Here is a 14,814-nt window from a genome sequence, read left to right on the forward strand (position 1 = left end):
CACTGATAGGGGAGATCTTCTTCCCCTTCCATCTGACCCTAGTTTATTAGGTCTCATCAGGACTGACTGCAATGTCCTCCACTATGGCCTAGCAAGGCTGCTCCTGACTCGGGGGTTGGGGTGGTGGTGGATGTCAAATAGCCAGCCATTTGAGTTCATGTCAGAGACAGTCCTGCCATGGGCTATGTCTGAGCAGGGGTTCTATCTAGGTTATCTCCATGAATAGTCCTTGGTTGGAGAATCAGTCTCAGAAAGGAACCCTGTGCTCAGATATAGTTGGCCCTTGTGGAGCTCCTGTCCTTTCCAGGTCTTACTAACTCCCCCTTTTTCATATGATTCCCTGCACTCTGCCCAAGGTTTGGTTATGAGTCTCAGCATCTGTTTTGATACACTGTTAGGCAGAGTCTTTCAGAGGCCCTCTGAAGTAGGTTCCTGTTCTGTTACTTGTTTTCTCCTACTTCCATTGTCCATCTCATTTGTCATTCTAAGTGAGGGTTGACCATCTTACCCTGGGACCTCTGTCTTGTTTAGTTTCTTCAGGTATACAGACTTTAGTATGTTTATCCTATCTTATAGGTCTAGTATCCACTTATAATTGAGTATATACCGTGTATGTCTTTCTGCTCCTGGGGTACCTCACTCAAGATGATCTTTTCTAGATCCCACCATTTGCCTGCAAGTTTCATGATTTCCTTGTTTTTAATTGTTGAGTAGTATTCCATTGTGTAAATGGACCACAATTTGTGTATCCATTCCTCCATTGAGGGACATCTGGGTTGTTTCCAGGTTCTGGCTGTTATGAATAGATCCAGCTATACCACTCCTAGGCATATATCCAAAAGATGTTCAAGTACACAACAAGGACATTTGTTGTTATTTAGTTTTTTTGGGTTTTTTTTTTTTTTTAGTCAAAATATTTTATTTATTCATTTCTTGCATTATAAGTACTCCTCGATGACATCTTTGGTCTGAGATTCTTTGCCAATAGTCCTTAGCCACTCTGATTGCAATCAGTCTCTATGGCTTCCCCTCCCAATCAATTTTAGAGAGGCCTACCCATTCTCCTGGTTTCTTAGTCAGCTTGATCTGGTGCTCAGCACAGAGCACCTCCACCAGCATGATCTATGTGGGTTGGATTACAGTTGGACACAAGCATGCAAAGATGGGCTTGGTGCTTTTCTAGGCCATCCTGGATGAGGGCAGTTTTCAGCACCTCTTGTAGAGCAGTAATGACATCCATTACACCTCCAGCAGCAATGCCATCCTATTCATGACAGTGGATTACAGGTGAGGCCAAATCTTGAAGCTACCCAAGCCTCTACCTCTGCACAATTTAATGGTGGTAGAGGAAAATTGTAAATATTTATTCAATGGAATACTACTTAGCTATTAAAAACAAGGAAATCATGAAATTTTCAGGCAAATGGTGGGAATTAGAAAAGATCATCCTGAGTGAGGTAATCCAGAAGGAGAAAGCCCACATGGTATATACTCACTTACAAGTGGATATCAGCCATATAATATAGGATAAACAAACTAAAATCTACAGACCTAAAGAAGCTAAACAATAAGAAGGAGCCTAGGGAAGATGCTTAATTCTCATTAAGTAGGACAAAGAGGATAGACACTGGAAGTGGTAAAAGAGAGGATGGGAGCCTACCACAGATGTCCTCTAAAAGACTCTAACCAGCAGGGTATCTAAACAGATGCAGAGAATCACAGCCAAACTTGGACAGAGCCCAGGGAGTCTTATGGAAGATAGATGGATACAGAAGGAAGCAGAAGGGACAGGAGGTCCACAGCCCACAAGGAGACCAACAAAGCCAAAAATAAAATCAAACAAACAAAATTGGACCTAGGGGAAACTGCATCAACCAAAAACCATGGATAGAGAGAAGCTAGACCCCCTGCTTCGATGTAGCCCATAAACAGCTCAGTCTCCATGTGGGTTCCCTAGAAAAGGGTGATGAGACAATCTCTGATATGAACTCTGCTGTCTGCTCCCGAATCACTTCTCCATAATGGGGTGACCTTGTAAATGTATATATTTTTAAGTAATACTTACATAATAAAGTGAATTGACTAATAAGGCCCATTCCTAGCATGTCACTTATAAAGATCTCCCTCTCTCTCTCCCTTCCTCTCTTGTTCTCTCCTCCTCCCTTTCTCCCCTTCTTCAAAATTCTTCCTCTCTTCACCTATCTGTCTATCCTCCCACTTTTCCTCCCACTGTTATTTCTTTCTCTCTCCTTTGTCTCTGATGGTTTAAAAGCAGGTATGAATCTATTTATTAATAAGGTGCATTTTTGGTAGACCTAACTTGAAAATACAATTGAATCTCAGTTGAAGTTGAATTTAGTGCAAGAGGTCCATCCATATTAATATTAAATTCCACAGATTTGTGTCTCTCATTTAAAGAGGCTTGTTATCGACTTACTACAAATATATACCTTTCTATATTTTAAATTAACTGTAGATTTCTTATCATATGTAATATGTGATAAAACTTTTCAAACCACTGCTGTTCTGTGTTGAGCATAGAATAATGGCAAATATATATGTGTGTATATCTGTATCCAAGGACACTATATTTTCTGAATACTTTTATTCCACAGATATAGAACTCACAGATATGCAGGCCAGTTGTATTCTCATAATATGATGAATTCAGAATAGGCTCAAGTTAAACCTTTGGTTATTGTATTTGGAATTATTATTATTATTATTTTAGTATTAGTTACATCTTATTAACTTTGTATCCCCCTTTCTCATTCCCTCCCAATCCACCTTCCCTCCCTCATCTCCTCTTTGCTCCTTTCCAAGTCCACTGATAGGAGAGGACCTCCTTCCCTTTCATCTGACACTAGTTTATTAGGTATCTTCAGGACTGACTGCAAAGTCCTCCTCTGTGGCCTAAAGAAACCATGATGATTAATTCACATTCTCAAAGTAATTTTAAGGCCACACTTGAAATCAATAACTCATATACACTGGTTAATTATGAATATACATCTAATGGTAAGACTAGGAGATTGTTAAGAAGTGTTGTTTATCCTGAAACATTCCATGCATACTGTTGAAGAGTATGATAAAGCACCCTCACGGAGAATGTAGATTATTGGTCCTAGATTTGTGAGTTGCAAGTAAAAAAGTAAATATATAGACGCAAAGGATACCTAGTAAAGTACATTGTTTTCAATTTGGGGAGGAAAAAATGTTGCCACTGGGGAAGGCAATTTTCTAAATCATGATTGTAATCTAAAACGTAGTTCACTTTGGATGTTTACAATTACTATACAAAAAATAAAAATTAAATAAAAAACCCCAACTTGACAGGGAATTGCCAGATTTAGATATGTCCTTGCTGTTTCTTAAAATTAGACAACCGAGCATTTTCATTACTGACAATTCTATATTTAGAGATGTAAAGTGGAATTTGATTTAAAATGAGAAACCCAGGTTCCATTACAAGATCTGCTATTATCCAAATGAACAGGGAAGGACCAGAATTTTTATTTAAAATTTGTTAAAATTTTACTCCAACGGCCCCTTCAAAATTTAGCTTTTAAAGGTGAATTGCTAATCTGTTGTCAGGTATTTCATTGACTGTATCAGTCTGAATCATTAGGGTGGAAGTACAAAGGAATTTGTTGAACACGTGACAGGACTATGAGGTCACTTCTAGAAGCAGATGCAGCCAGGATCTTACGAGGAAAAAAATCCTGGAAACAGAGCCCCAAAAATACATCTCAGGGAATTTTGAGGTCATTCTATGCTGGCTTAGATTTCTACCATTGCATAGCAACCTCCCACAAATATGCACTGTAATGTCACATGTTCGTTATCTCAGTACTGTGCTTCCAAAGTTCAATAAAGACTTCAGATGTGGCTATAATGAGGTTGAAATTAAAGAAGGCTGAGTTATTTCCTAGTAGCGAAGGAACTAGGGTCAAATACCATTTCTTTCATGAGATGCTGACACTTACTAAACTTCTTTGTGCCTCAAAGATTTGAACTCCTCATCCACAAACAGCCAAGGGAATTTCTCAACTGATACTGTTCATTATGTCCAGGCTACCACCTAGCAGATAATCTCCCAACCTTAAGGTCAACTGACTTGTGACCTCAGTTAAGTCTACAAAATCCCTTTCCAACAGTTCTGGGATGTTTTTGATCAGTTAACTGAGAGAAGGTATGTGACAGAGGCTCCAAATTATAAATGGGTTACTGTAGAATTCTGCCTACTAGCTAAGTCAGTAATTTTACATTAAAATTTAGACTGGTTATTTGTAAGCAAATATTTTATTAATGGTATGTACCCTGAATGAAAGGGATGCTTTTTAAAGAGGAAATATATCAGTTTGTGAGACTAACAATGCAGTACATTATGGAAGAAATCTAAAGTTAGATTCTTTATCCTAACAACTCTCATTTTTCATGTCCCTTTGCAGCTGGCTATAGAAAATTTCCAAGAGATAAATACTTTGTCAATACCTAAAACTCTTATCTAAAATATAACACTAAATTTTTTCACAATGACCACACATCAAGGCATTGAAAGCTTATACGGTGCTAATGGATAAACCAATATTATTAACAATGACTTATAAGCTAAACTCTAGCCACATTGGTTTATATTTTATCTCCTTACTTTGTACCAAGCCAAAATACCACAAAATTAAATGTAGTTATATTGCCTTTAGAGAGCTCTGGTGATTTTTTTCGAGGCTGTGTTACAGTGTTAATCCTTTTTAAATAGAAGAAACATATTATTGCAAAAATTCCCTTCATAACCTTTACCATAATATTCCTTATATAAAATGTTCTTAAAAGATTAATAACCAGAACATTTATAAATTCAAACAATGAATTTTAATTTTTTTATCTATTTATTTATTTATTTATTTATTTATTTTATTGGATGGTCTATGACTTCTGTAGACAGAAATATAAATCCCATAAAAGACAATTACAAATAAATTATATTTTTAAAAATATGTGTAATTTTAGAAAATTTATAAATTAGTAGATTTCCATATATCTTCTCAAACAACATCCCTCACCCCCTTTATGTTTTGCTCTTTTATCCTTCTCCCAACTTAAATCTTCTTTCTCTTTCTCCTCTTTTTCTCTGTTTCCCACTTGAAACTACATTCCTACTTAAATAGCTACAGGATGTTAATGGTTACTGGGGGAGGGACAGTCACTCTTTTTCAAGAGTGGTCCCAGTAAGTTATCTATGCTCTATACAATCAGAGCACATTGTATTCAAACATGCAGGTGCAGTTGGAACACAGCTAGCAGAAATGAGCATGAGGATGGTTCCTGAGCTTCACTGTCAGGCCCATGGCAGTGCTTGTCTCCCTTAGGTGTCCCGTTGGCATCACAGACGTTCAGCCAGCACTAGAGACAACCAGACATCTAAGGCCAGTTTTAGAAACATACTCAAAAAGAGCCAGGGCATTATGGCACCACCAGAACATAGCTCTTTTGTTACAACAACCACTGGATAGCCTAACATAGCTGAAGCACAAGAGGAGGACCTTAAATCCTCCTTATAAAGATGATAGAGGTCTTTAAAGAGGAAAGAAATACATCTCTTAAAGAAAAACAGGAAAATACAAAGACTTCCTAACAAAAAACATCCAAGAACAAACAATGAATTTTAAGGAAGTAAGCAGATACCCATTACTCTTTGACTGCAATAAAATTTAGAGTCAACTTGGCATGAATTATGTGAGAAGAGTAAATTTGTATTTTTATTTTAATCAATGCATCATTTATTTTTGCAGTTCATTTTTCCTAATACAATGAGCAAAGTGTTTCAAATATTGTGGCATATTAGGTTATATGTAAATAATGAAGAAGTAGATTTTCTATTTTATAGGTTTTGTACAAGCATGATCTTGTAGTGTGAAATACTGTTGTTTAGAAAATACAACTAATTAAATTATAATGGGAAGTCAGTATGAAAATTGTTCTTCCCATCTATGCCAATATCCTATTAAAAGAATGTGCTTCATTAAAAACATGAAATCACTCTTATGTGAAAAAACATAATATTATTGAGAATTCAAACTCAAAAATTAGTTTTCCACTTGAGTTATTCCTTATTTTTTAAAATTCATTTTATTATTATTCTTTTCCATGCATATGCTTCTGCTTGTTAATGCAAGTATGCCGTGGTGCATGTGTGACAACGGAATTGGATTCAGGCGTCATCAGGCTTCCCAGCATGTGCCCTAGCTCCCTGAGCCACCTTGTTGGCCCTGCACATGAGCATTCTGTCATGTCTTTCCTCAAATTCTAATTACCAATCCTTTATATTTATTGGTAAAAAACATATAAAAATGATATAAACTTCTGTTCATTTAAACAAATTTAAGAAATCCATTCAAGAAAAGTATTCCTATGTAAGGTAAGATGAACTATTTCATTGCACAAAACAGAGATTTGGAGAGCAAACTGCAAACAAAGTGTTTTCTGGGTATGACCCACAATGCTGAGAGACTTGAGTTACATGACATACAGAGAAACATTCACTTACAATTGATACTAAACTCTAAGGGAACGTGGCCTACAACAGAAAACAAGGTGCTGAGGAGGATAGAATTTCTCAGAGTACATCTACCAATTGAACTTTAACTTATCTGAAAATGATTTGGATTTTAAACATGGAAGATATGTGTGATGTGTTATCCATTATCTAACTCTCAAATTTAATGAAAGCGGGAGAAGATAGTAAACTGTAATACTATAATGCTGTAATTATATTCTTCTTGGATTGTGGAGAGTTTCCTGGGGGAAGTGAATTTATTTAGTTAAAATGAGCCATCTTTTCATTATATTTATTGTATCTATAGCTTTCCATAGTCAGACAGAAGAAGGTGGAGAAGTTGGAGAAAAAGGGATAAAAGACCATATCAAGTTTTGAAAACCCCTGCCTTATTGGTAATTTTCCAAAAGGCACCTGGAATTAAAATATCTATAGTTGGTTACACTATGGAAAAATTTAAAAAAGATATTGGAAGGTTAAGCTAGAGAAGTTTTGTAATAAAAGAAAAACTAATGGAATGTAATACAGGTAATGCTTCATACTGCATATGAACTGTACAAGTTTATTTATAAACACTTTGCAATCTCTTCTCAAACACATGATCCATAAATATTTTCTCCTGTTAAGTGGGTTGGCTATATTTTCACTTTCATGATTGTGTCCTGGGCAGAACTTTTAAATTCTAATGCACTGTACTTTATCTCTTCCTTATATCATGATTTGATATTTTTATGATACTTCTAAGACCACTGAAGTCAAGATCTCACTTGTTTTCTTCTCTAGTTTCATATCTTACTTAAACTTTTACTCCAGTTGAGTTCATATTCATACATGGTATTTCATTACTTAGATAATTAATAAAAAGCAAATGAATATAAATTTGAGATCTCTTCACTATTTTATAGCTTTTTACATTTGTTTACATTAAATTACTTTGTATTAGTATCAATTATGCTGACATAAAAGGATCTTCCTTTTGCTAAATTATTTAAATATATTATAGACTATATTTGCTGATCAAACAAGTTAGAAAAATATGAGACCTAGTAAGAGTCTGTACAATAAGTATTGCTAAGTGAAGAACATCAAATCATGAGTGATCTGCAAAAGACCCCCCCCAACATACACATACACATCAATTAACTGATTTTCCTATCTACCATATAGGAAGAATGGCCTCTGCAGCTGTTTCACAGTTATAGGGGGAATAAAATAAATACAAAAGCGGACTTTTAAAGTAATCCTTATTTCAAAGTACAGAGGTCCTGAAATGCAGCAGAATGTTGTACCAATCAGTTATATGGAAAGACATGGTATGTTCCAAAAGACAGTATGTTCTTATGAAATGAAGTAATGTGGTATTCAGTCAGTCTGCAATCATGGATTAAAAGTCTGCCCCTGTAGTCTAGTGTTCATCTATTTTCTTTCATAGTCTCTCTCTCTCTCTCTCTCTCTATATATATATATATATATATATATATATATTTCTTTAATTGATCTTCCTTATTTCCTTTAATTGATGTCCCTTATTTTGCTTTATAAATATAGCAAATTTTAATGCCCTATTAAAAATTCAAATGTATAATTATTAATTTAAGTAACTAAACATTTAACAAACATATCATACCCGATAAATATCCTTCCATTATTCTCATGACTATTCTTTGTTCAATTATAACAAAATACACTACTGTGAATGTGCACTAGTATAATATTGTTTGATTATAATCTTTTCTAATTCAATATTTGAAACCACAAAAACTGAATGCTGTAAGCAATTATTTCCATCAATAGCTTGTTCTTCCAAGGTTCTATTTTTATAGTGAGATCTTAATGCTGAAACATTTTTTCATTGCACTTGAAGAAAAAGTTGGAAAGTTAAAAAATAACTCTATTTATTAGTGACAAAATAACCTTGAGCCTGAAGCTTCCCTGACTCACAGTCCTTTCCATTAGAGTAAGTATTTCCAGCTCCTCGAACCTCATGTCCTTTCTTTTTCTGAATAGCTAAGTAAACAATCCCATTTTCAGTGAGCTTCTGATTCAAAGTCCATGACGTTCACTTCAGAAGAGTGAACCTCAGACAAGAAGAGTCCTTGTTGGAAGAGGCCAAAGGTCACACTTCCCAGCTTTAGCATGTTGTCTTATCTGCTTCAGGATGAAGCAGATGTGACAGGAAGACGACAGCAGAGCAGAGTGTGGGTTAAAAATAACTAAAGTCTCCAGAAGGGTGCTCAGCCCTTTTCTTCCCTTTCTGAGTGCAGGGCCTGAGGTGAAGTATAAATCTACTGGGTAATTTTATGTAACTAGAAAACTCATTGAACTACTAAAAAACAGCCAAACTATGCATGATGATGGTTTTTAAATCTACAAGTTTTAAATTTTATCTTCTATTATTTCAAAATGATGATTTATAAGGACAGTAAGATTTTTTTTCAATAATATGATTCAGCAATATGTTCATTCACAGGCATCTAAAACCTGAAGTGACAAAAAGATTCCCTATGACATTTGTGAGGAATGTTCACAGTTTCACAAAACTATTCAACCCTTTGTCATGGTTACTCTCAATTAGGAACTCAGTGGGATTTACAGTTACCTAGGAGACAAATCCTTGGATGAATCTATGTACCTATGAAGGCATTTCCAGAGATTAACTACTTGGCCCTTGCTCAGCAGAACTTTGGCCTCTGAGGCCCAGATCAAAGAAGTCGGAGGGAAATGTAGTCTTTCTGAGTGAGCATGCCTATTGGATCTGATATCAGACTCCAGCTGCTTGGAACGCTAATATGGACTCAATACTAGTTGCTCTTATGGGAACCTAGACCAGACTCAGATTTCTACATCATCCAGGTTTTCAGATTAAAGAGTTACTAGGTTTTTCAGCCTCTCCTGTGTATAGACACCCACTGTAAATTACATATAGGATACGTATCCTAATATTTCTGTTCTGCCAGAGAACTTGCTTCTTTTCAAAATTAGAGAGGTGTCTATTGTGCCTGATTTACGAGACCCCAAAAGACTACCAGGAGTTGAGTTCAAAAACACATGAGGATCTTTTTATTACAAGCTACAGCTTGGGCTCACACACCCTCACCACTGCAGCAGTGAGAGTAGAGAGCCCCAAGCTCAGGTTTGGTGGTTGGTTTAAAGATTTTGGTCCCTTCCTAGCTTGCCTAAAGCAGGGGAATTCCTGCCTGGCAAGTGTCTATTGGTTGAAACTCAAAAGAGGTTGTTGTTTTTTCAATTGATTGGCTATAGGGAGGTCTCCAACCATTAATGATCTGGCTTCCCTTGTTTGGTTGTACTAGGGGAGGTGTGATCTGGGCTGATTTCCTAGTAACAATATCTCTACCAGGCAGGAAAAAAAAAGCAGTAATTCTTATTCCTCCCCACATGTGGCTGGACATGTCTCCATCTCTCTGGCATTTGTTCAGGCTTGTGCTTTAAACTTTAATTCAATAACCCCTTCCCAAAAAATCCTTCAATTTTTAATTCTTTGGGCTCTAAGTGTCCATCACCTCCTAAACACCATCTCCTCTTAGTATGTGTTTGCTGAAACCTTATTAGTTGATTTTGGTTTGTTGAGAGGCTTCCCCTTTCTCACACAGGTTAGACTTAGCTTCACTTTGTAGCCATGGCTGGGCCAGTCCTCACACTCCTTCTGCCTCAGCTGCCTAGAATCTAGATACTAAGAGTGCATCTCCATGGAAACTAATTTCTTGAATCTGAAGTTCACATTCCCTCCAGTTAAACCTGACTATTGACATGGACATGAGTGCCCCATGCTTTTAATTAGGAATTTATTCAAGCTATCTGCTGTGCCAGGAGTAATATAAGCAATCTCAAAACTAAGAGAGAGCTTAATGTCATAATATCGTATAATCATTTGGAAAAAATCACATAATGCAAAATAAACAAACAAGAGAATATATTATATTTAAGTTGGATTTCAGTTGACAGTTGTTGTATATGTTTATTGAAATCAGTAATAGAATCTCACTCTTCACTGAACATCCCCGACTGCATTATGGAATTTAGTAGATCCTCATTCAACTCTAGTAGAAGAAACTGAATAAGAACAATAGGATGAAAAATGCAAATGAATTTAAATGAATGCAATGAACAGGAACACTTGAATCCAGCACAACATATAAATAATAATGAAAATAATATGAGGAAATATTAAACTAGAGAAAATGCTGGCAGCAAGACTAGCAGTCAGTGGACTAAAGAAGACATAAGACAAGACACAGAGACATAGCTTTCAACTGATCTCCCATGCCCCAGACTGACTAGTACTAAAGTATGCCAGTGTAGTGGGTACAAAATAATTAGAATACCATATATTGCTGATGGGAAGGAAAATAATCTGCCTACCATGAAAAAATAGTCTGAGAGCTTCTTAAAATATGACCTAATCCTTTACTCCCAAGAATTCACCTAACATAAGTGCAGTCACAAAGTCACCCATAAAATGGAAGATGTGGGTTACATAGTAATGGGAACAGGGACTGCCTCTGACATAATCTGATTGGCCTGCTCTTTGATCACCTCCCCCTGAGGGGGGAGCAGCCTTACCAGACCACAGAAGATGACAATGCAGCCATTCCTGATGTGATCTGATAGACTAATCAGAAGGAAGGAGAAGAGGACCTCCCCCTCAGTGGGCTTGGGGAGGGGCATGTGTGAAGAAAGGGGAGGGAGGGACCGGGAAGGGAGAAGGGAGGGGCTTATGGGGGGATACAAAGTGAATAAAGTGTAATTAATAAAATAAAATAAAAAATGGAACATGTATATAATGAAAGTATTTTTATTTATAGCAACAAAAATCTGAATGGCATCCAAACATACATCAAATGAATGTATAAAGATATTCACAATCATACAGTGGGGTACTATTTCGTAACAAAAAGTCATGGCATAGTGATATACTTTGCTGCAAAAATGAATCTGAACTGTGATTATGTTTATGTGAGATTCTATTCCTGAATGGCAGAATAAATAAATACTGAAAGTAAGTGCATGATTACTTGTCTAGGGTTGGAAAGGACATAAGAATCTGGGATTAATAGACTCTCATGGAAATTCTCTTCAGCAATGCATATCTTAATATTTGGACTATAAAAACAGATTCACAGGTGTGGACCTTATGCCAAAAGTTCTCAACCTACATACTGCAAATATATCATTCATGGTATATCATTTTTTCCTAAAGGAAGATATTTGAAGAGAAAGGTTTATAGATTTTTGCAAATGATACATGTGTATATTATGTCCAAAAGATAATCAGAATGAGATTCAGTTTTGGGTTTCTAAACAGTTGACAACCTTTGTGCTTTTTCTAATTTCTGCTTAGCAATTTGCATTAGTAGTTATATGCACCTGTGAAGTACTTCATTATAATATTCATAATAAAGTTTAAATATGATGCTTATTTTACACAATTTTAAAAATTGCAAAATAACAATGTATTAAATTTTACTAAAATGTAATTATCAATTTAATGTAAAAATACTAATACAAATATATTAAAAAAATCAATGATATTGTATTTTCTCTACACATAGAATATAAAGTTTTGAATTCACTTTTTCTGTGTTCTGATGTTATAAACTTTACTAGCAAATCATTCTACCTTAGTTACTCTGACATTATCTTTCTTCTTGCACATGGAAACAAAAAGAAAAGCAGTTTTTTGCTAGTATTGCTTGAAATGAAATAAGGAAACTGACTCAAGACTATACTTTTCTAATTAAGTTTGATATTAACAATCCATTTTCCGGAATATAACATTATACTGTATACAATTAGCTTTAATTTTACTGATTTTGTGTGCTTATTAGCATTTCTATTTGTTCTATGGGTACAAAAAAATAAAATAAGGAAATATATCTTTAGTTTTAATTTTAAAAACATTACAGTAATTTTTAATCAAACATTGAAAATAAAACCTAGGGATATATTATTTGCATTTAAATGAACCATTTAAAAAACTATGTTGGCATGTATGACCCACAATGGGAGGCGTAATTCCCAAAGTCTCCTTTAGCTTTAATATGGCCTAATCTCCTCGATTAGCAATATTGCATATCAGTGCCTATTCAACTTCAATTTTTTTTTTACCTGTTTTTCATGAAGTCTATTCAGCAGATTTTGGAGTAAAACAAGCCTCACTCAGATGGCAAGAACCTAAGATAACATCACCTACAGAAACTTTCAAATTCAGGTATGAAAGTTTCTGATGGATTTTATAGTTACATGAACATAAATTTAATTTTTGGCCAATTCTAGATACAGGAAACATGTAAAGAGATAAGAAAACCAGCTTAATTTAACTGCTTAAATTAAGAAACCAGTCAATTATAATTAGAATTTCTTCAAGTAAATTAGGATTTTTTGTCTTTTATTCATTTATTATTACTATTATTATTACTACTACTATTATTCACTTTATTATTTACATTTATTCACTTTATATCCCAGTTATAACCTCCTCCCTCATCTACTCCCAGTCCCATCCTCCTTCACTCTTTCTCCCCTATCCCTCTCCCCTAGTCCACTGATAACTTCTCCCCTACTGTCTGGCCCTAGCTTATCAGTTCCCATCAGGACTGTCCTGATCCTCTTTCTTTGTGGACTGGGTAGGTCTCCCCACCAGGGAGAGGTGATCAAGGAACAGACAACTGAGTTCATGTCAGAGACTGTCTCTTATCTTACTAGGGGAGCCACATGGAGAATAAGCTGTCTATGGGCTACATCTGAGCAGGGGTCTAGGTTCTCTCTACGCATGGTTTTTGGTTGACTCATCATTCTCTGAAGTCCCCAATGGTCTCAGCTTCTTCTTCTTCTTCTTCTTTTCTTTTTTTTTTTTTCTCCCTGTGATTTATTCAAATTTTGGCTGTGAGGCTCTTCAGCTGCTTTGATTCCATTCTGGGTGGAGTTTTTAGAGGACATCTGTGGTAGGTTCCCATCTTGTTTCCTCTCTCTTTTTTTAAATAATTTTTTATATTAATTACAGTTTATTAACTTTGTATCCCAGCCGCAGCCCCCTCGCTCATTCCCTCCCAATCCCATCCTCCCTCCCTTCTCTTTCCTGCCCCTCTCTAAGTCCACTGATAGGGGAGATCCTCCTCCCCTTCCATCTGATCCTAGCTTATCAGGTTTCTTCAGGACTGGCTGTAATGTCCTCCTCTGTAGCCTAGCAAGGCTCCTCCCTCGGAGAGAAGCAAAGATCAAGCCACTGCATGGTATTGGCATAGAAACTGAAAGGAGGATCAATGTAACTGAATAGAAAACCCAGAAATAAACCCACACACCTATGAAAATCCAATCAATGGAAAACAAAACAAAACCCAGCATCTTCAACAAATGCTTCTGGTCCAACTGGATGTCTACATGCAGAAAAATGAAAATAAATCCATATTTATCACCGTGCACAAAACTAAAGTCAAAGTGGATCAAAGTCCTCAACATAAAACCATATACTCTAAATCAGTTAGAAAAAAAAGTGGGGAACAGCCTAGAACTCACTGGCACAGGAGACAACTTCCTAAACAGAATGCCAACAGCACAGGCTCTAACAGCAACAATCAATAAATGGGAACTCATGAAGCTGAAAAGCTTCTGTAAAGCAAAGGACACCCTCATCAAAACAAAACGATTGGTACAGATTGGGAAAGAATCTTCACCAACCCTTTATCTGACAGAGGGCTAATATCCAGTATATATAAAGAACTAAAGAAGCTGAAAAGTAACAAACCAAGGAATCCAATTAAAAAATGGGGAACAGAGCTAAACAGAGAATTCTCTGTAGAGGAATATAGAATGGCAGAGAAGCAGTTAAAGAAATGCTCAACCTCATTAGCCATCAAGGAAATGCAAATCAAAACGACCCTGAGATTTCACCTTACACCCATCAGAATGGCCAAGATCAAAAACTCAAGTGACAACACATACTGGAGAGGTTGTGGAGAAGGGAGAACTCTCCTGCATTGCTGGTGGGAATGTAAACAGGTACAATCACTTTGGAAGTCAATCTGGTGCTTACTCAGAAAATTAGGAATAGTGCTTCCTCAAACCCAACTATACCACTGCTAGGCATATACCCAAAGTTTGCTCAAGTACACAACAAGGACATTTGCTTAACCATGTTTGTAGCAGCTATATTCGTAATAGCCAGAACCTGGAAACAACCCAGATGTCCATCAACGGAGGAATGGATACAGAAAGTGTGGTATTTTTATGCAATGGAATAC

At 36.0% G+C, this 14,814-nt stretch overlaps 1 protein-coding gene and 1 pseudogene across 2 annotated transcripts in view; both read right to left on the reverse strand.

Moving 5' to 3' along the window:
• Naaladl2 (N-acetylated alpha-linked acidic dipeptidase like 2) overlaps positions 1-14,814 on the reverse strand; it is a 1,327,651-nt gene that overhangs the window by 1,089,114 nt on the left and 223,723 nt on the right. The gene's annotated exons all lie outside the window — the stretch shown is intronic.
• Positions 927-1,258, reverse strand: LOC110542330 (small ribosomal subunit protein eS12-like; annotated as a pseudogene).

Source organism: Meriones unguiculatus, chromosome 2 (genome assembly GCF_030254825.1).
Source record: "Meriones unguiculatus strain TT.TT164.6M chromosome 2, Bangor_MerUng_6.1, whole genome shotgun sequence".
Classification (NCBI taxonomy): domain Eukaryota; kingdom Metazoa; phylum Chordata; class Mammalia; order Rodentia; family Muridae; genus Meriones; species Meriones unguiculatus.